The sequence below is a fragment of the Lonchura striata genome, chromosome 5 (assembly GCF_050655825.1).
Source record: "Lonchura striata isolate lonStrDom1 chromosome 5, ASM5065582v1, whole genome shotgun sequence".
NCBI classification, from domain to species: Eukaryota; Metazoa; Chordata; class Aves; order Passeriformes; family Estrildidae; genus Lonchura; species Lonchura striata.
In genome coordinates this window covers 18,590,843-18,613,794 of record NC_140707.1, presented here as the reverse complement: position 1 = coordinate 18,613,794, position 22,952 = coordinate 18,590,843, and the positions used below count along the sequence as shown (strand labels likewise).

The window sequence follows — 22,952 nt, the reverse complement described above, 5'->3', positions numbered from 1 at the left end:
GGTCAGTATCTCGGGGCCTGGAGATAAGATACCCATTTAAAGGACTCTGGTCAGATCTGCATGAGCAATTTTTATACTTGACAAAATGGAAATGCAATAGCCAAAGAAGCCTTTTCAGACACTTCTGTCCCAGTCCCACCTATGGATAATATGATCCTGTGAGGACTGGTAACAATTAGTTTAATAGGAAGCAGGAGAAACAATTGCTATTGCTCCACCTCCTAAACTACTGCATTACAATGTGGTTCTCAGTATCTGGAGTGTTTCACAGATAAATTGTTTATTTATTTAAGTCATGATTAAAGCAAAGCAATTCTATAGAAGTAGAACAGCGGGTGAGAGGAGGCAGTCTGGTCTCTTTTCCTCAGAGTAAGGATATCTTCAGAATAACTGGATGTCCTCAGTCTTAAAATAGACCCTCACAAAAATTTATTACAAGGCTTCATTTTTTATTCCTCTCTTTTGGGCCACAGGCTCTGACAGTGAAGATCAATATATTGCAAGCAAATCCCCAAGCATGTGTTTTAAAGGCCAGGAGACACAAATCCTTTGGGCTCATTGAAACACACATAAGCTGGCAGGAAAAGGAAACGAGGGAAATTAACATAACCAACATTCTCTTGAAAAAGTGACATGTACATGCCCACATAATTCTCATAGTCTCTGCTGTATGGATCACTCCTTTCTTGACAGTTCCACTGGGATCTACCTGGAAGCAGTCCTGGCTTGTAGAGATGAGTGTCTGCCACAGCACCATGGGCTGCAAGACTCTGAAGAGTTTAAAAAAAATTGATTTCACACTAAGCTATTCTCCCTGCAGGCCATGTGCAAACCTTTATCCGAGTTCCCACCACACCTTTGCCTGGGAATGGTTAGCTTCCCCCCCAGGTCATTTGATATGGAGCCCCTGCTTTATAAATACAAAACACCCACACCTTCATTATCCTTGTGCTTTACTTTCCTCAGGGCTTGCAGTTCCCCCTGTCCCAGCGATAAGGATGGCCCAAGGCACTTCAGCGTGGCTGCATAGCTCAGGCCAGCAACAATCAAACTCCAGGCATCAGCAGAGGTGTTGGAGGAGGAAGCCACCCAGCTTCCCTGGCAGCCCCGTAACATCCTCACCCTCAAACCTGCTCTGGGGCTATGTGGGCCTTATTAAATAGAGACACCCTAACCTGGCTGGTGTAGACCTCCCCTGCCCCCAGCTAACCCTAATCCTGCTCTTTCCAAGCCACAGTGCTATAAAAGTCTTCAATTCAGCACAAGCAGAGGCTTTCAGGACAATGACATGGAATGGCTTTGTATTCCCAGGAGAAGGTCCTGTTAGTTTTCCTTCTGAGCTAACCCAGGTCAGATCAGCCCAAGTCGAGAACAGGGCTTTCAATAATGCTGAATTTTTTCCCTTAGAACTCCAAAGTTATATTAGTTTTAGACACAGAATAAAATTATCCACAGCAAGTGAGTCCATAAAAACCTGTGTCCAGTGACAAAAAGCCAAAGAGAAGATGAATCATAGAATAAGCTGGATGCTGTATTCCAGTCAGTTCCAACAATGCCAATAAATATTTCAATTGTGATCACTCAGACACAAATTTGCTCCCTAAGAGTTTGGGCATTTTTTCTCAGAGAGGTTTATTTTATTTTTCAGTGCATAAAAGAAGAAAAGGTGAATCACCAAGAAAGCAGGGGTGTCCCTTGCAGGCTGTCAAAGTTCAGCTGCTGGGATACAGCAGCAGAAGGAAAGGTCAACCCATGCATGACCTTTCCTTCTGCTGAGAGTTATGCGGAGCATCAAGACTTTAAATAGAAAAGAGTTTACGTAACCCTGGTGCCCAAGTGCTTCCTCATGACAGTCTTTCACAGCCAAACCATCAAGGTTAGAAAGGGTTACCTGTTGCTTTTAAGGGTTTTTTTTTTTAGTCACATTGCAATTATGTCAACAGGTATGGTATAAGGTATAATAGTTGATGGATTTTTTAATGTTTTGCAACAGGAGATGCAAACACCAAACTTATTTTCATGCTATGGTTTATAATAGAGTAACAACAACATCCTAAGAAATTTTCATTCTACCAATCAATGCAGCAATTGAAAGTTTCTGTTGCTTTTCCACCGTACCATTTAGAGGACAGCACAGCTGGATTTTAGAAGACTGATATTTACCAAAATGATAAGCTGATAGTACCAATTCATTAATTTTATAAAACTACATAATAAGTTGTTGCATTTTACTGGGAATTACTCTTTTTGTCAGTCCCCTTCACAAATCTATCATAAATGATGCCTTAAAAAATATCTATCATGTTCAGGTGAGAGGCACATCTCTCAATGGCTAAGTGCTCAAAAATTACCTTCACAAACTACATTCAGAATTTTTATTAGGAAGTACCTTATCACTATAATAACACGAGATTAAATAATTGAGAAATTCACCCTAGAACCAAAAATAACAGAGTTTGTTTTCATTTCACTTGAACTGAAATGTCAGATTTCGCAAACTAGATTAATCCTTCAGTCATTCTGATTTATTTTAGGATGGGGATATGTTCAATGCATTTCTGACTCAGAACAGCTGGGTATTAAATCTATAATCAAAGTGTTTATTACCATATGATTCATACCTAATGCACTGTAGGCCAGACATCTAAAGAACATTTTCCTGATGAAAAACAATGTTAAGTCCTTCATGAGCATCTTCAGATCTCCAATGAATTCCCAGTCTTAAGGAGTTAATCTGCAGTTGAAATATATATTCATTTCACCAGAAGTAAAACAGATATGAGCAGATTTGAGCATAAAAATATATCAGTTGAGATAATTCTATCACTGGTAGTCACTTTTTCTCAATGATGGCTGAGGCAATGACTCAGAATCAGCTAAGGTGAGCCATTCTATCCTTTTAGAAGCTCCTGCAACCTGGGGCATGGGGGTAGGAAAGAGACAACACTGACAATTTATCAGCTCTATGGGTCATCAAGAAATCAAAGCTCAGTCCATGGCAGCATAGGAAAAACCTCTGCCTTTATACAGGAGAAAGCAATTGGTAACTACTGGCTGAAAGAAAAAAAAAGTTTGCAACCTCAAGAACTGTCTTTACAGTATTCTTTTCATACCTTACATTTGTTGAATGGTTTCCAAAACTAAAGCTTTCCCATGGGAAGGCAAAGAAACAATAGCAATTTCTTCTGAATGAAGCTCTCCTAAAGCCAAAGAGTAAACACACAGTATGTGACCTGAAAGTTTGCTTTTAACTGTACAAGTGGCCAATTACATAACTAATCAAAATACCTTCAGAAGCAATTCCTGAGGGAAGGCTAAAAAAAAAAAAAAAAAAAAAGAGAGCGAGAGAGAGGACAAAAAGGAAAAAGCAGAAGGGAAAGAAAAAATAAAAGCATAAAAGCAGCCCAGCAAAGAGAGATAATGATTGATAACCTGCTACACTGTATGAACTTGTATGTGTGTGCACCTGCATTCAAGCTTAATGAAGTTTAAAGATTTATTGCACCTCTGCACAGGGCTGTGTAACTCCCAGGAAATCTGCATTCCACCTGAGATCCAGCACAGGTTGAGGAGATGGATCCGTACGTGACACAGATCCTGTTTCCAAGAGGGAACACGAGCTGATGACGTGGCAGCCATGGAATGTGTTTGCTGCATGTCCTAGGCACACTTCTTGACATCAAACAGTGAAATAGTTTGAGTCTCAAGACTGATTTTGAGAGGTGGACATGTTTGCAGAATATAAATTGTCTCTTAAAAATTAGTGGGTGGAGCCAATTTTTTTTTTTCTTTGCTGGGGAGACATGACATGCACTCAGCATTGCATATGTGTCCTACACAGCCATGTAACATGTGGAATTAAACCTAAGCAGAGGCTTGGTTGGTACTGATTCTTAAAGAAAACCTAAGAGCACTTCTCACCTTATAAACTCTGGGGCTTTGTGTTCTTGAGGCATCTGTGTTAAAGGCAGACAGGAATTTAAATATTTTTGTGCATAGTCCATGCAGGTGCTGAATTATATGACAACTTAACAAAACATGTGGGAAGAAAATTTGTAGAGAATTCTCAAAACCTGACAGGAATCTCTCATAGTATGCATACCTTGAGATAAGAACAGCTGACTTAGAAATGCCATGGAATAGGACAGACATTCCTGAGAGAGAAATGGAACTAGAAACAAGTTTCAAAGGATGGCCTTGCAAAAATAGACTGGATACTTTGGAGAAATAGAACTCTGAAAGATGCATTGTAGTAAGACCCACAGGGGGTAATTTTAAATGATTGGCTTTCAGGCATTTACAGTGTGGTGTGGCAAAAGCTGATAGGCCAAGAAATGCTGATAGTGTATTGTAATTAAGAAATAGTAAACTTCTGATTGGAATGGCATGAATGACAACATCTGTATTGTCTCACCCTTCTCATGAGACTGAAAACGGAATAAAAGTTTTTAAAACTACTCTCAGTTGCCCCATTTCTAAGTAAAAAAAAAATGAATCTAACAAAAACTCTCAATTTCTGTGCAAAGAAAAAAAAAATGGTTGCAGGTTTAGGTGTCTCAAGTTTTGTTCCACCATCACCATTTCTGATGTGCTGAAGGCAGGATTAGCTCAGGCATTCCCTGACCCCTACTGGCAGGGCTGGCCCTGATTTCTGCCTACAGAAGGAAATAGAGGGGGAAAATACACTTTATGGCTTTAGGAATGCCAAGAGGATCATAAAAGGAGTTTGAGAACCAGACAAAATATTCCACAGGTAGAACAGCCTTCTCTGGAGACTATGGTAGGCTTAAAGTGTATCAGGGGGAAAAACTGAGCTGGGACCCTCTTTCAGATCCTCTCCTGACCAGAGGGATCCACGTGAGGCATATTTACCCACTGCTATAAGAGATAAATCCAGCTGCCGTAGACATAGCTCAAGGAACTTCACCTTGCTGTACACAAGGTGTCAAAAGCATCTACAAAGCATCAAGCACAGTCCCTGGAGTGGCTCAGCCCAGCCCAGCAGCTGCTGGGGAGAGGCTCTGGTGCTCACCTCATGCTGCTCCATCACCCACTCCAGGCTGGAGTGATGGAACTCTGCTCAGGGAGAGCCATGTGCAAGGGAGGCCAGAGAGGAGCCTGGAGAATCTCCACAAAACAATGACTGCTTCTGCTCAGGGAGAAGGGTTGTTTCGGGAATTCTGCAGGAAAGTGTGTCCAGTAAATTGGTCTAAAGATCCCTCCTTTTCACGGTGTTCTATGGAAGAGGACAAGCATTAAATTAGATCCATTGACTTCCGCCCAAATCAGCCTCCCCTGCTGCACACGTGGACAAGACACAGCTTTGGAGACAGCATCTCCTGGAGGCAGTCATACAAAAACAGCCCAGTAACTCCACATTGCACAGCTGAAACAAGCCCTGAGCAAATGTCATCCACAATGCTGACAGCAAGCTAAAATCCAGACTAAGATTTTTTTTTTTTTCCTATTTAGATAAATTTTCAAGAAGATACTGTGAATGAGTTCAGCTAGAGTTGGACATATTATTTCATTCTAGTGAAAAGTCAACACATTTCCCAGTAGACATTAAAAAACAAAAAAAAATCCTATTTTTGACCATTATATCTCCAGAAGAGCAAGATAAATTATAGCAATATCCACTTTAACTGGAATAAATCCATCTCCAGTTACTGAAATAAAGTCAATGTTTTTCTATGGGACAGTTATTTACAAAGGTGTAAGTTGAATTAAAATCCTAACTAATGCATTTGCCTTGAAAAATCTGTATTGGATTATCTCAGCAACTAGCTGATCATGTATATTTAGCTGGAAAATATACAGCTGTGAAAAAAATATGAGAGGAAACCTAGAAATGTACAGTATAATTATGAAGACAGACTTGCCAGCACCTCCAACAGAAGAGGCCAGTGTCAATATCCTTAATGAACTACATTTTCTTCCACATGTGGCCAAAAAAAAAATATTTTTAGAACCTATTTATGTCCCCCAAAACTAATCTCCTAGACTCATCCCCCTCACTTCCAGCCCAAGGAGGTCTTTATTACATATATCCATCTTTCACAGCAAATATAAAATCTCTTCACTCTGGGTTAGCTAGCAGACATTCCACATTTTCTGACATCATTCTGACTTTCTATCAACTATATTTCCTGCTAGAAAAAAAAGTTAAAAATCATTTGGGAAACGCATTTGTTGTCAAGACAACTTCCAGCACTGAATGTCCAAACTCCAACAGATCAGATTTTTCAGAAGGTCTCTTTTCCAAGTAATAAAAGGCTTTGCTTGCAGCATCTCCAGATACATCTTTCTGCAAAATCATAGAAGGTTGAAAAAGGCCTTTAAAATGCTCCATTTCCTGCTGCATCTAAAAAACACTTCTCAGTCATGATCTCCTCTGATGCCAGGAGACTTTGCTTCCCTGCTAGGATAGAATCTTTTTGCACTGCTGCATAACACATTCTGAACCAAGAGCAAATCAGGAACAGAATCTCAACACTATAAATCAAGTAAGGTGGAATATTTGTGAGTGGAGAAAGCAAAAGCCTGGGAAAATTCCTCTGGCTTTAATGGGCCTTGAATTTCACCAGTTTTTGTTTCTGCCATGGTGCTTAGTTCTTTGGAATTAGGCAAGCCACTTAACTTCAGAAGTAATAAAGACTTTTGAATATTTAACTCAAAAGCTTTGCTCTCCTTGTTTTGTGTGCAGCCACGCATGTTTTACTTTCTGGAGGCTGCCCACAAAAATGAAGGAGGGAATCACACTGGAAACGAAAACGAGGATAAAAATAAAATATATTGTCTGTGCTACAGCCCTGGGCAATGCTTTTTGTTTCTGAGTGACTCACTGCAGCTTCCTAGCCAGGGGTCCAGAGGATCTTAATCCCCTCACCTGACTTTCTGGGGAATTGTTTTACACCCTCTCTCCAGCCTCTGAACTTACTGACGCAAGATAAACTTTATCAGAATCCACGTTGACCTTCCTCTCTTTTGAACTCTGAAACATTGATTAACTTGTAAGTTATGTAGCAGGGGGACAACTTCAATAACACCCTCATGGGTACTTTTCTCCTGACTGGCTATTTCAGCACTTGTAACTCTAAAAATTATTACAAGGGCTATAATCGACTTCCCTCTTTCTTCCAACTCGTTAAAATGGAAAATCTTGCCTGAATATTAAGAAAAAGGTGATTAATTTCTTGTAAGCTGTTAGCTGCTCCTTGAGAAGTGCCATTAGCAGCCAATTGCAAAGAAGTCGCTGGAGCAGGGCTAGCCACAATTCAGAAAGCAAGCAGGTTGCTGGAGTCATTCTGAGCAGAATTTCTGGGAAATCCTAGACATCACAAAAATAAGGTGCTCCAGCATTAAAAAAAAAAAAAAAAAAAAAAAAAAAAAAAGAAAAAAAACCCCTACAGCTCTAATTCAGAAACAACAAAGCCTTGAATAAAAAAAAAAAAAGGGGGGTGGGGGCAGGCAGAAGAAAGTATAGAAGAAAGTATCCATACCCATAATAAGCACCTGTAGCTGTACAGAAACAGAAGATTCCACCATTTCCAGCCTGTGTATCTGTCATACTGAATTACATCATCTTCCTCCTCTCCACTCCACATAACCCTGCTATTTTTATTTTTTCCTACACAGTGAAGACTCCTTAGAAAACCGATTTAGTGACTAGGTCTGGCTACTACCTATCAGGTGCCTATTTCTATGAGGTGCAGACCAAAGGCCTGACCTGCTGGATCCTCCCCAGCAGCTCCAAATTATCAGAATCATAGAGGATCATTTACTTCCTATCCCAGAGAAGAGCAGTGGGATTTCTCCCAGCCTTGCAGTTGAATCAAAACCAGCCCAGGAGTTCCATTTCACATCCTGTTCAGAATCAGGATTTCCAATAGCACAGCAACAGCCCAAATCTGTGAGGAAACCTGTCTGCATGAGTTTACTGGAGGGCTGGTGTGTTGTTCACAGCACTAAAAACCCTTCAGCAATCTCTTGTCTCAGAAAGGTGACAGGTTGATAGGGCAGCTAAGAAGACTCAAACACAAGCAGCTGTTGGTGCCTTTCTAAAACACTTCAAAAGATTTACATGCAAGTTATCAATTCACAAATATTACACTCAGAGTCACCACAAACTGTGCAAGCTTCTTTTTAAATAATTCTCTTTCTTTTTGCAGTTCAGCCATTTCTATCCTAATGCCTTTTAGTCCTTCCTGGTTACAGAGTTTAAGAGAGAATTTCTCGCTAAGAAATAAAGCCACGACGAATAATGCCACTAGTGTTATTTATGTAGGGCTTGTACATTCCATAGATGTTTCCTCCAAAATTATTTCAAATTGATGTTTTGACATCCCTGTTTCTCTAATGCAGAGACTCTCGTGTTCACAACTAAAACATAAAAACAGTGTAACTTGTACAGAAGCTTTTACAGTGCCGGCATCACAGCTAACAGGAATTAGTACAAACACATTCTTTTATTGTGACATTACATTTTTGGAGTTCAACGGCCCTTATTATCTCTCAAGGCAAGATGAAGCTTCTCATGATTGACCATGTGCACAACATGACAGCAGAATCAAAGGGAGGTCAGTTATCTAGACCCAGTGAGCTCAACCCATCACTCTAATTACATATTTTTTTTTCCTTTGGAGGATGACTCAGGGAAATAGGGCGATGATACAAGGTAAAAAAGAAGGCAAATAATATTTTCACAAAAGGTACTAGATCTTTTAAACTACTACAAATATTTTTACATTGTAGGGTGTCAAGCTAGTCACACCAGTGTCAGGTTGCTCCTAGCTACAAAAGAGCACATTTCAGAAACACTTCTATTGAATTCTGAATTTTACCTGTGGCCTAAGAATATATTAGTTGACTAACACATGATAGGTCTGGGCTAGATTTTTTTTTCTATTACTGGCTTGGTATGTTTTGATGTCTCTCTTCAAAATGGTCATGCATTATTTTTCATATAAAGTGGACTATAAATCCTTATTAGTGTACCAGGCACTGGGAGCAAAAGAACTCTCACAAGCCTAGAAAACCATAAATGGTTTCTTCCAGAAGCACAAATACTACTAGAGGGAGACTTGCCCACCAGCTAGAACACACAACCCAAATACTAAAGTCAGAGACTCTATCATCACCACAAGCAGAAGGAAGGCGAGATATTTTGTTTGCACACAGCTCTGAAACTTGGCAAGATTGAGAAAATGAGCAGGTATCACTCAGCTACACGTCTTCCTGGCTGTCACATAACCTAGTTTGCTGGAAGACACCTGGTGCATTTATTCACAGGTGAGAGTCACTTCAAATATTTGTTCTTGATTAGGTATTATTTTCGATATCGCCACCTGCACCAATCTGACTCACCCATTCATAAAGTTTCTTTTCTTTGAGAAGGCAGGGAAGTTATCGGTGCTTGTATCAATCATTCCAGCTTTATGAATGAAAAGCTTCTTCATTTCTTATTGCCATCCAGATGTTCAGGGTGTGAACCAGATAACCAAAACTTTAAAAGTAAGCAAACCTGTGCATTTTTAATGGAAGAATGTAACGAAGAGCTGCTACTGAGTGACATAAACCAAAAATAAAAATACAGATGACTAAGCACACCCTTGCCAAACAACTTCCGAGACCAATTTAAGAATGAAACACAGCAGTGCCAAAGCTTTGAACTAGAGGAAGCAGATGCTTTTGCTGCTGTGACATGAATTTCCACCCAGCAGGTAGACAAAATGAAATCCGGTCTCATCAGGTCACTAACAAGGATCCAGGGCTAAAAGCAGATTGGGCTAAGCTAGCAATAACAACACTTTTACATATGATTTCCTGATACATGGAAGTTGGATATTTCCACTATTTCATCTTCTATTTTTCTTGGAACAAACTGCTGAAAACGAAATTGCCATGGAATGCAGGCATCTATTCTGATACACAATAGCTTATTGAAATGAACTGCACGGGAAGAATTCCTTCCCTGCATGTATGCACCAACACCAGCAAGTGGGGTGACCACTGCACACACAGGCAGAGGTAAGGGCACTTTGCTTGGCAAAAGTCAAGGTGGTGCAGGTGGAATTAATCCCTGGTTAAATAATAGTTCCTTCAAAGCCCACTCAGGAGAGTTACTGCTGTCAATAAAAGGAATTTTATTGTTTTATTACCATCATGTGTTTTCACATAGCCAAATATTCAGATGTTTATGTTTTCACTTGGCAAAAGCAAAAGCCACAGGAAGGCCTGTGAAGCTCCGAGTCAAGTTTGTGGGAATTAAACTAATTTTATTTTCTTTGTGCCACTAGCCAAAAGATTTGCTACAGTGGTAGCGATAGAGGGGAAGGTTTGCTTGGGAAAAAAATAATCCACTTTCCCCAAGAAACGTGTTTCATCTAGAAGTTGTTCATGCTACAGTCAGTTATCATTTCTCTGTTTTTCTCCCCAGAGGTCCATAATGTCAGCTACAGGCAGCTTCTGGTCACTTTCCCAAGGGAAAGCTTTATGTGGCATTAATGGCTGGAAAGACACAGATTGAGAACAGCATGAAAATACATGGAATATAAGGCTCTAATGACAGCAACAGTGTATTTTAAACTCAGGGTTCCCCAGGGTATTACATCAGTAACTCAGCTAAGACACTGAACCAAGGGAAGAACTCTTACATCATTTAACTATTTGCTATAATAGATGAAAAGAGAAAATTTATTTTGATTAAAGCTCCTCAACAATGAAAGCCTAAAGCCAAAATCTCCCTGCATGAGCCCACTGACCTCATGTTTGCTCATGTGGTTCTGGTGCACTCAGAGAGAAGCCAGGTAGAGCAGCACAAGTACAGGGGCCCTGCTCTGCCTGCACAGACACTTGCACAAACAGAATTGTTATTAGAAGGGACCTCTTGAGATCTTCCAGTCCTACCCCACATTCATTCATTCCCCCTTGGAAGTCCTACAAACACGACCCATTGATCAGACACATGAAATTCCCAGCTACAAGCAGTGAATTGATAGATTTTTTTAAAGATATCCATTCACCAGGGCTGAAGCAGTAACTGAAACATTTCCACAGCCTTCTGGAACATCTAAGTACCAGCAACAAGCACAGGAACAACTGCAGATGTTCATTTGCTCTTGTATTTCCACTTGTCTCTTAAGCATCCCAGGTTTCTACAGCTTACATGTCAGCATATAAATGTCTTTTTCTTGAGAGAGGCCTGGTTATCTCAAGCAACAAATACACCAAAATTCCAGCTGAAGACAGGATGATGGTGGCCATTCATTATTTCTTGAAGACAAATTGAGCACTTCTCAAACTTCACGTAAATATTTTAAAAGTTGGATTATCTGTCTAGTCTCAGACTTCATGACACAGAAAACAAAAATTACTGTCTTAATATTCCACATTCAAAAGGGCCTAATTTCATTACAGGGCTGCATTTTTGTTCTGTGCAAAATCCAATAAATTGTAGTTGTGCATTAAGGAAATATTGAAGAGGAAATGAAAAGTATATCCAGGTAGGTTTCATTTTCACAAAACCATAAGCATAGACAAGAGGGAATATAAATAGTGCACATTAGAAGCCTTCATTATTTAAGTTGCATGTAAGCACTTCTTTCATCAGCAGAGACTAAAGAAAGGAGAATTATACCACAGATCACTTTTGTTTTTCTTAAAAATTTGATAGGTAAAGATAGCAGACTAGAACTTATTAATAAGTGAAAGAAGGCCTTAAAAATCTAAAGAAATAATAAACTGATCTGCCCAGCTGTATCTCCTCCAAGTTATTCTGTCTCAATCCAAACACCTTCAACACTGGTCCTCTAAAAAGACCTTTTCAATCTTTCCTTGCCTTTTACAATACACCAGTGTTGCTCAATTCATTTAAGGCTTAATTCATGAATAAGAAACCACATTTACTCCACGCTTCTGCTTGGGATCTATCACACAGCTGGGATGAAAGGGCCTCGATTCAGAAGTTGCCAGGAAGCTGGGTCACAGTGGTACAGGGGCAAAGTTTAGGTCAATACAATGAAGCCCACAAAAATTTGAGTACTATGCACTTCTCATCACAATACACAGGAACTTACACTTACCGAATCCCACAAAATACTCCTTACAGATCCCAAAGGTCTCGTTAAAGAGAACATGAACAGAGACTGTGGGCATCAAGTATTTCTCACTCTTGGCTGAAAATGCTGGGATGGGGAAAAAAGGAGATGGAAATGGTAGCAGAATGTAAAGCAGAGCACTGTCTGTTCTCCAGTGCTACATGGCTGCTGACCAGAATAAATAATGATTTTCCTCATCTGAATCTTAAGAAACACTTTGGGGAACACATGTATGTTGCACAATATTTAGAGAGAGGAGAGAGGAAAGCACCCTCCAGTCTTGGACAGGAGGGGATGTGAGTGGCTCCCAAAAAGCCCACTCATGATGCTCAGGAACACTAAAAGCATCTGTGTAGCTGCCTCCATTGGGCAGCTGCCCCTTCAGTATGCAGTTCACATACAGCTTTACCTCCACAAGAGAAAAAACATTCAACATGGAGAGAGAAAAAAAAAATTAAAATCCATTAGCATTCCAAAACATTAAACATTGGAACAGAGTGTTTGCATCTTATAGAGTGTTTGCTATGAAATTCTCAACTTCCAAATGAAATGCATCAGTGCAAAAAATAGCAGAGAAATACCAAACGATGCCATCATGTCCAGAACCGCAAGCATTTCCTTGTATTCATTATTCCCATAGCCAGACAGGGAGGTTCCTCCACCCAGTGTGACTGTAACTTCCCTTGTAGAAATACCACAGGCACTGGAGTAAAGCATAGAATGTGGTTTTTAACACTGATGATTCAGCTCAGAAGTGGCACACACACAGCCAGACTCACTGGAGCATCATTCTGCATCTGCAAGCAGCAGTCAGAGACCCTGGGAGTATCCTCTACAATTGTTAACCAAATGGGAAGAGCCCCCTTTATCCATTTCAGTCGAGCCATTACACAAATAATCACCTTCTCTGTCCAGAGCCAGGATCTGGAAACGAGATGCAATTTGCAGCTGCATGGCAAACTTGGTTACAAAGGGATGAGTACAGCCCAACAGCAACGGGGTTCTCCCTATCTACACCTACTCCTGCTGCTTTTGGAATGCTGGGCTTGATCCTCCTGCAGAACTACACCCAGTGCAATCTCGAGGAAGTGAAATCTCGAGGCTCCTTGATCAAGGGAATAACTGCTGAGGGTTGTTTAATGCAAAACTCATCAGCTCATCTAATAGTAACATACCCCAGTTCCCATTCTGCCTCTCCTCTTCATCTACATCCCAGCCTCTCTACATAGGAATGCAAAGCCTCACCCTGCCAAAATTCCAACTCTCTTTGCAGTCACAAAGCTTTTTCTTGGTTCCTCTTGTGCCATCTTCTAGCCCCTCTCTAGCTTTTGTATCCAAGTGTCCCCAGATACCAGGCTCCTTCTTGCAGTCCTAATCTCCTCCAGCCCACGTCCTTCCTCAGACCTCTCATATCAACCATCCCATTGGTTTCTTATCACACTGTTCTTGCCTTCAACATCCTACCACAAAACACTGCTCTCTTTCCTTAACTGAAACTGTAATCTGTTAAACTAACATCCAGATCCTAGCTTCTGTTATGTGTAGTAGCTATAACTCATGCCATTTCTAATATGATATATGTGATATAGAAAATTTGTTGGAGTATACACGTTTATATTAGGACTCCACCAAACCCTCGCAGGCGAAACCTGGTTATGTTGAAACCTGATTTACAAGTAAAAGGATGTGGCTGGCCAGGAGATGGGTCATGTCTGGAGAGATACGGGGATCCCAGGCGCTGATCATCGCGTGAACGACCCGAGATGGACAGCATGGAAATCCTCAGACACATGTGAATGCAGCGTTCCTGTAAACTTAATCAAGAGATTCACCAACTCCTGACACTGAATTGTTCTTCTTCACCACCAAAAAAAAAAAAAAAAAAATCTTATTAACCTATGGATTCTGAATTAAAGAAAAGACTGACTGCTGAAATCTTGGCCTCAGGCGGAATTTTCCCTATAAAAACCACTTGTGCCAGGATGGAGGTGTGGGCATAGGGGAAAACCTCTGCTGAGGCTGACTCCTTGTTGCACACCCAGGGCCAATTCCAGGCTCATCTCTGTCCTTTCCTTGTGGCTGGCTAGATAGAATTTGATTGCAAATAAATATTTTATTTTTTCATTTTAAATTTGGCTGGACAGATTTTCATTTATAACACTTCCATTTGTACTCCCAGTCTCTGTGAAGCACCTGCTGCCCAGCCAGTCTGTGCCTTACTGCTGTGCAGGGACACCTCTTTTAGAGCAAGAGCTAAATCTCCCCATACTGCTGCCCATATTTAACTGCAAGTAAAACCAGGAAAATCCCATTCAGCTCTTGACTCGAAGAGTCCAAAACCACTTCACGTACTTCAAGGAATGACCTAATGGCAGTATCACAAATCCCTAATAAGCACATCCAAATTATGACTTAGATTTTTATTTCCCTAGTTAAAAAATGTGTTCCATACACAGGAATGTCAGAAAAGGAAAAAAAATTAGTTCACAAGGAGTCTGCCAATCCTTCCAAATTTTAGATACTAAATTCAATCTAAGTTTCAAGCACCAACACAAGTGTGTTGTGGTTTCAAGCACTAACACACTTTTAAAGTGATAAAATAAGATGATCAGAGTATTTTTTACTTGGGCAACCATATTTATTTTCATTCCCATTCTGAGAAACATCTGGATTATTACTGTAACATGCCTAAAATTCAGCCTACGTTTGTTGCTCCAAGAAGAAACCACAGCCAACACAAAAACACATGGCCCTTTGCCTGGGCAAAAAAATTGCAAATGAGCTAACAGCAAAATGTTACTAACTTTTCTATAATCCACATTTTTCAGAAGCCTAAAGAAGTCGAGTCAAATTTCATAATGGCCTTGGAATTTATTATACATCAAATAAATATTAGTGGGGGTTTGCAAAGGCATAAAGGCTATCAGAGTATCCAGTTCCTCATGAAATCCAATGGAAAGAAAGGACTTATTCACAGGAAAAAGGTAAAAACTGCAAGAATTTGAGTGAGTTTATGAGAGCAGACTGGGAATCTTGGAAATCCTTACCTGAGCTGTCATCTCACTGCTGGTTCAAACTGTGGGTAGGACACATGCCATTATCCAAAATCCTTCTCTGCACCAACACCCACCAAAGACCTCAGTCTTGACAGGGTTGAAGAATTCAGTCCACATGTCATGACCAAGCTTGGCTTGAGTCCAGACATTATGTCTTCTTTTGTTTTCCCATCTGTACTAGAATATCCCATTTAGTGGATTTCCTCAGATTGTCTCATAAAATTCATTTGCACTGGTTACCCCTTAGGATTTTTTTTTTTTTTTTTTTTAAAGGAAGAGAAACTGCAGTACAGATGTTCTGGATATATTTTATAAATTAGTTTATTTGCTGTAATATTTGTCTCAAAGTTAAAAAGATAGAAGAAACCAAAGAAGATGGAAGACAAGAAAAAACACGAATTCCAATATTCCATTTTATCCACTAGGGGAAAAAAAAAAAAAAACCTTAAACATTTCTTCCTAACTACAATGCTGGTCCTAAGTTCCTCCTTCAGCACTTCATCCTAAGCAGAAATCACATGTTTCCACGTTGTTTAACCCTACCCTGTCCCAGAGATAGTTCTTGAGTTTTGTCACCCTTCACAACAGCTGCTTTTTCTTAACTTATCCAAAAGGTGGAAGGAGGAGACAGAGGTAGTGTGGAAAAAGGGCTGTTTAGGACTGTCTTTTGGCTTTGGCCCAACATCATCCATGAGAGTAGGAAAGGAAAAGACATGATGGGTTGAAGGTTCTTGACTGTTTACAATTAAACACCCAAACCACAAGATATTTATTATTGCATCTTTGACATGCAAATTTTAGGAATCCAAAATAGAGCTCTCAGAAACATTTTTATATGGCACTGAATTATGGTTTACAGTTCTGATATAAAATGAAAAAGAAATTACCTTGCTCCAAATGTGTTTGTGCTGACAGCTCTATCAAAAAGCTATTAAAACATGCAGAATGTTTTAAAAGCTGTTGGAAGGAGCACAATTTAATTGTGTACATTTATAGAGGGTTTTTTATAAGCTTTACAGATGCTCATTCCTGCTATTTCAGCAGAACTCCCTCTTGACTGCACAGAGCATGTGCTATACCTGGAATCTGCAGCACCTCTCCGTGTTCCTTTGTCATCTAAAAACTGTCATCTAAAAAATTCCCAAAGAGAGATAAAGGGGACTAACATATAAAGGGGGCAAAGGAATTGTTTCCCAGGGCTGGGAGTGCCATTTCTGGTATGATTGGTCTCTCCATTCCAGTAAACAGCAAGTTCTTGCTGCAGCTACAATTTCAGCTGGCAAAAGGGACTGAAGGACTTTCCTATTTCTAGGAGCCTCGAGGATTAGCTCACTTGAAAGGCTGAGAGAGGGTTCTGTTGAGGGAGCTGCCTGCTGCATCCATCATCAGGAATGCAGGTCTCCAGGTTCCAGCCTCATTTGCACACACACACACACACAAATTAAATTAAATATGCTAAAAGAACACTGTGATACCGTGTAATATGCACTTTAAATTTAAATGGAATTGCTTCTTATACCCATGTTTGCCTTAACACTGTAAATACGGAAGGGTGTAACCCTTAACAGGCTCTTATCAGTTAACTATATAGAAATAAGAAACGGTGAGTTTTTAAAAGTATTGACTCAGCAGTTTACTACAAGAGATCACTTGGCTGCACTGAAAGAAAAGACTGGGGGTAAAAAGAAGAGTTCTCTGTAGGCAGTTGGCTCTCACTTATGCTCCTTTTAAGACTCTATATACCAAATTTCAGCATGTTGTGAAGAAGAATACAATTACGTTTCTTCCCCTCTCTTCCCTTTATGTAACAAAATAGTGAATTATTTATGTAGTATCTGCTTTCCAGATTTTTTAATATCAGTTAAAGTTTTTGCCAATAAAAAGTAATAAAAAAATCACAAAACATCATTGGTTTTTACAGGCCAAAGCATGGAGCACACTATAATAAAACTCAGCTTATCATCTGAACCTGATCTCACAAAAAACACACATGAGCATTTCCACTGAATTAAACAAGACCCTTTGTTACAAACAAAACAGCCTGGCTAGGACACTTGGCTGGAACTAAGTACTGACATTGAAATATTAATTAGCTAACTGCTCCTGGGAATCACCTACCCCCCCCCAATCCTCACTACCATTCTAGGACTGGGATGCAAAATAGAGAGACCGGTGGAATCATGGGAGAGGGTTTTGGGGATGAAAACACCCCTAAATAAAAGGCTGGGCACAGTGGAGGGGGCTGGATGGGTGTGCTGGTTGGGGAAAAGGGAACCACATCCCTGGTCTGTGTCTGACCTGTCACCATAGCCTGCAGGGGACCAGACTGGACTGGGCTGTGGGAAGCAGGAACAAAGGAACAACTCTTCCTGGTGTTCCCAGGAGGGAAGGAGAGGGGACAGCTGCTGCTGGACCTCGGCAACAGGCTCTGCACATCCCCTCAGCTCTGCACATCCCCTCACCCTTTGGCTACCAGTGTGCCACGGAGGCTCCAGGGACAGACCCTGCAGCCTTCTCACCCTTTGGCTGCCGGGAAAGCTACAACAGCGGGAGTGAGCTCCGTGTTGAGCCCCCTGCCCAGCTGATCTTTTTAATAAAGAGCTGAACATTAATAAAGGCATAGACCCTGTTCACTTCACCTTCACTTGACTTCTTGCTCACGCAAGCTTGCTACACTGGAGCTTCAAGATTTTATGCGCAGGACTTATATAAAAACATCATTTCACAGGGGTATCTGAAGCAAGTGGTGATTCATTCATCACAGACACATGAAACATATGGGCTTGGCTAGTCACAAGGAAAAAGGAACTGGAGAATGAGAATGTGCCTCTTTTTGTTCAGGAGAGCTTCACCAACTCTGACAAAACAGCAGAGTATGAAATCAAAATGACATTTTATTTACAGAAATGAGCGTTTCCATCTTCGCTTTATCCTCTCCATTACTTCCAAACTACTGACCATAAAAGCACCCCATACTGAGCTTATTGTCAATTACTATTATTAGACTAGAGCTGAAATCTTGGGTATCTTATTTTCTGGAAACACTTCTACTGTCCCCCAACGATTCCTAAGCATCTCTAAAAATCACTGCCTGAAGCCTTGCAAACCATTAAACCAGGTTTAGTCCAGATCTTTCAAGGAAACACAGTTCCAGGTAATGTCTTAAGTACCCCATGAGATCCTGCACAAAATCGTGTTTTGACCTAAATGGTTTACAAGCTTTTAAGTACGGCTTGAATTTCAAAAGTGAGCCAGAAACAGAAACATTTCTCATTTGTAGCACCTTCAAAAAGGGTTTACAACTACTAAGTGTAGTAACAGCACTAGCAATGCCAGAGAAATGAAGCTGTGGGAATTGGACAGCAAAAAAAAGGGGCATGGAGCACAGGGACAGCAAGGAAGAACAGGAATACCATGACACAGCCAAACAGAACAGCTGAAACACCTTTTCTAGATAGGAAAAAGGAAATACTCCTATGTATTTAGTTAGACACTTTGATTGACAGCAAGGATAGGAAACATCTCGGAAGAGTTTTGCAATACTGAATTCAATGTTTTTTTTAAAAAAATCCAAATTAAACCACACAACCACCAGAGTGTAACACATAGATAAAGGCAGTGTTCTACACATCACAGCTTCATTAGAGCCTTTGAAGCCACACATCTTTGATCTGAGGCAAGTGATAAATGTGTTATGTTTTAAGTGGATTATTACATGTTCTGTTTAACACATGGTAGGTCCAAGCCAGCACACTCATGGTGCAATGAGGACATAACCTGAATGGAACAGTCAAAAAAACAGAGGCATCTGCTCCTTCCTTTCAGATAAACAGGTGCCTGGGTGCCTAAGACTTTCTAGAGGCATGACAAATAACACCCACCCAGCCTGGGGGATGAAGGACTGAACACAAACTATGTGCAGAGTAGAAGTCTTGCCTTTGTACTTCCAAGTGTGAGGAAGTATGGCTTGTAAATATTTCCCAGTGCAACCAGACAGGACTCAAAGGCAACAAACCTTCTAAGGGGCCCTTTCCAAACCCACCATATCTGTTAGGAATCTCTTCCAATTTTGGGACACACAAATGGAATGCCCATTCAGGAACTGAATTCCTCACTGTAAGGCCTTCATGCAAGCCCCAGTTTCAGTCAAAGGCAGGAACACTGTCCTAAACTTGGCTACCTGAGGTTTTTTTCTGGGCACACCAGATTTCCACAACTCTAATAAAAACATTTGTCAGACTCTTCCAGTCCTCCAATTTGGAATTCAATTTCCTACCCTGTAATGGTTCTGAATCCCTTAATTTATCATAAACCTTAACCAGAGACATTTCATTGTTTAAGAAGTTGGCACAAAATGCATTCTAAATTGATCTCACAATATGTGTGTGGGTTTGTTTGGTTGTTTTTTTTAACTCCCTACTCTGAGTAATCAGCAGTTTGCTTGTGTTTCTAGCTTTTAAAAAAAAGAACATTATGGCTGGGTTAACCTGAAGGCAACAAAAGCAGAAAGCAGACAAAGACAAGTGTACTTCAAAGTGTTACACTGTTAGGGGGAGCAAACTTAAAGAAAAACAGCAAATTAAAAAAACTCGAAAAAATAACCCCACTTACTTTCTGTTCTAATGCCCTGGCTTGGATTTTATGGCCCTCACTAGAATCTCATAGCCCAATAAATATGACACTCTTCCTTTATCTCTTACACCTGCCCCTATAAACTATTCTAAGCTATGAAGGCTCCCTGAGCTCTTTCCTAGAATCAGTACCTTTCCCTTCAGGTCAGTACAGTTACCTGCCCAAAAAGTGACAAGCAGGCTGTAAAGGACTGATAATAAACATGCAATAATTGTTCACAGTGGCAGACTAGTGGCATATTTGTTAATAATACTGTACAAACAGGCACTCAACCCACAGAGCTCCTAAAATGGAAGAAGCAAACAAAAACCAGTGATTATTAATAGTCCAGTGAAAGATATCAACTGCAGGGAATCATGGGGATATAAACCCAAGTTTGTTAATTCCAGTATCTAAAATATTTAGGTTGAAAGCCTACTTGGGATTTTTTTTTTTGTTAGGGAAATAAAAAATACAATCCACTTGTTATCCTAATCATATTTCTCAATGTCGTCTCTGCTTAGAGGTTAACTGGAACACTCCTGACATTCCTGTTTTGGGGAAGATCTCTCATGGAACAAAGGAGCTGTACAAAATCTCCCTTCTGGTCAGTGTTTGTCTCCACTTTTTTTTTTTTTTTTTTTTTTTTTTTTTTTTTTTGGTGGATGCCTCTTATTGCACATCTCTTACTGCAGAATTAATCACTTTCTGGAAAACCCTTGGCCCACAACACCCAGCTCCTGAAGCTGCCATAACAGAACACTGCAATAGTTTAGTTATTATGAGAAGTTATGATATTCTTATTTCTAGGATAAATATTATCATAAAATGTTACTATCAGAATAGAATATACTTATTTTCATACCTAAAAGCCAGTGCCAATACTTATGCACATCAATGGACTTTGTAATCAGCACACTGTTGACAGCTTTTAACTTAACCTAGTAATAAATGCTTCTGATGTGCAGTTTCTCCTCATTATATATAGAGAGCAGTGTACAAAAGCTTAAACTCAGCAAAGTATCTTTCCATTTCTGCTAATTCACACCTAATTCTGTCCTCTATTTTTTAAAACTCAGACTAAGATAGTTCAGCTTTTTTTTTTTTTGTAAGTGAATATTAAATATCCCCCAATAATTACATGTAACAGTAATGTTTGTATTTTGAGATAAAACCCGACACACTTCTAATCTAGGCCTCCCTTGAGGTCTTGATACAGAGATGAAGATGCTTATAAACTGGCTGGAGCACCTTTAAGAGCATTCTATACATGAGAACCCTTCCTCCTCTTCCTGGGTAACCACAGAGAAGCACAAGTGATCAACACTCCTTTGGGACTTGGGAATTTTTCACATGGGATCTTCCAATAGGTAGAGGAGGAAAGTAACCCCTCAGGTCATACTCTGTTCTCTCAATAGCAGAGGGTCTGATAAAGTCAGGTGCTCCACAATTCCTACAAGCAGCTAAGCACCACTAAACACAAGCCTCTCAAAAATGCAGCTCAGATGGGACCATTTTTAGCTCACCTCCACTCACAGTCCCACCACTGAGAGCTTGGCAGCTGCTCTGGGTTTCTGCAGATTATTGGTTGTGAGGGTCTGGAGACTGTGAGATGTGTAACTACCATGCCATAGAGATACTTCTTGCACCTCCAAACTATAAAATGCTAAGGAATAATTTTTGACCCTGTACCAGCACAGATTATGGCCTTTACGAAAAAAAAAAAAAAAAAAAAAAAAAAAAAAACCAAAACCAAAAAAACCCAAACCAAACAAAAAAAAAAAAAAAAAAAAAAAACACCAAACCACTGCAATAGCACAGAAACAGCTCATAAAATTAGGTTTATTCCCTTTCATACATCATATTTGTACAATTATACTACTTGAGTTCTGAAAAATCTTGCATAGTTCTGCAGTGAGTAGATTTCCACTAATGGGATTTGGACACGTATTCCAGCCCTTTCATCAGCAATAATGAAACTGAATGTTCTCTGGTAATCAGTCCGTACAGTCATTATTTAACCCACAGACAATGCATGGCAGCAAAGCCTAAATTTTCAGTTTTGAGTAGGTGGTGAGCTCTGTGAGCTGACCCTGCTGAGGGCAGGCAGAAGCCAGGGAGACTCTCTGCAGACAAGGGATAGAGACACACTTTATCTTCTAATGAGAAAGAGAATTCAACAAATCTGACCCACCACTGAAGCTACAAATAAGGAAAACCATCAGAATGCATCCAAAATTACAGCTATGGGCTGCACACAGAGGGAACAGGAAAGCTTGTAAGATATCTTTAAACTCCATCAAAACTACAACGCCAACAGGCATCAGCTTCATCTCTTTTTTGGGGAATGCTTCAACAACAAATATATGCATAAAGACAAGAGTAAGTCAAACCGCTTTGCACTGCAGGGAGGTTCCTTTATTTTTACTCTCACTCCAGACAGTGACAAATACAAAGGTGAGAGAGAAAGAGGTAAGCAGCTCCCAACTAGGCTGCAGTGCACGTGCTCTTGGAGCTCCGTTTCCTGATGTGAACTACAGCACATCCCTGTGATCCTAGCTGGAGACACAAACACATCCCCAAAGGATGCAATCCAGAGATACTATTTGACACCAAGCAACAACATAAATGTGGTCAGAACAGCAAGACAGAGCAATCCACATCTCTGCAATAACATGGTTAAATTCTAGTACATTCCAATAGTTTTATTTCAGCATCCAGGAACAACGTTGCCATAAAGCATCAACATGCCATTGCTTCGTACAGTTGTATTTGTACTCCCACTGAAGTTTCTCAAAGCAGATGAGATCTAAATTAAACTAAATTTGCTAAAATAAGATAAATTTGATGACATGAAAATGATTATATATTAAAGGTAGACATTCCCTACTTCTGCTTAAACAAAGCAGATGGGGCATCCCACTTTGAGACAGAAAGAAAACACAGGGGAAAGGAGGAAGCATCCCTAATCATTCTCAATTCATATTTCTTCAAGAGCAAAAGGTCTCAGTGACTTTTAGGTCTGACCCCATGGCGAAAAAAAAAAAAAAGCAACAAACCAAAACATACCTACTTAATCAGAACTTGAATACTGACCAAAACAGCAAAGTGAACTACTTCTAATTTTTTATATAATTGGTTCTGTTATTGCAAACCTTGTGCATCTGCCTAGCTTTAAACATGTTAC

General features: G+C 40.0%; 1 protein-coding gene across 1 annotated transcript in view; it reads right to left on the bottom strand.

Moving 5' to 3' along the window:
- The window catches only part of LOC110469629 (uncharacterized), a 217,000-nt gene that overhangs the window by 185,102 nt on the left and 8,946 nt on the right, over window positions 1-22,952 (bottom strand). The gene's annotated exons all lie outside the window — the stretch shown is intronic.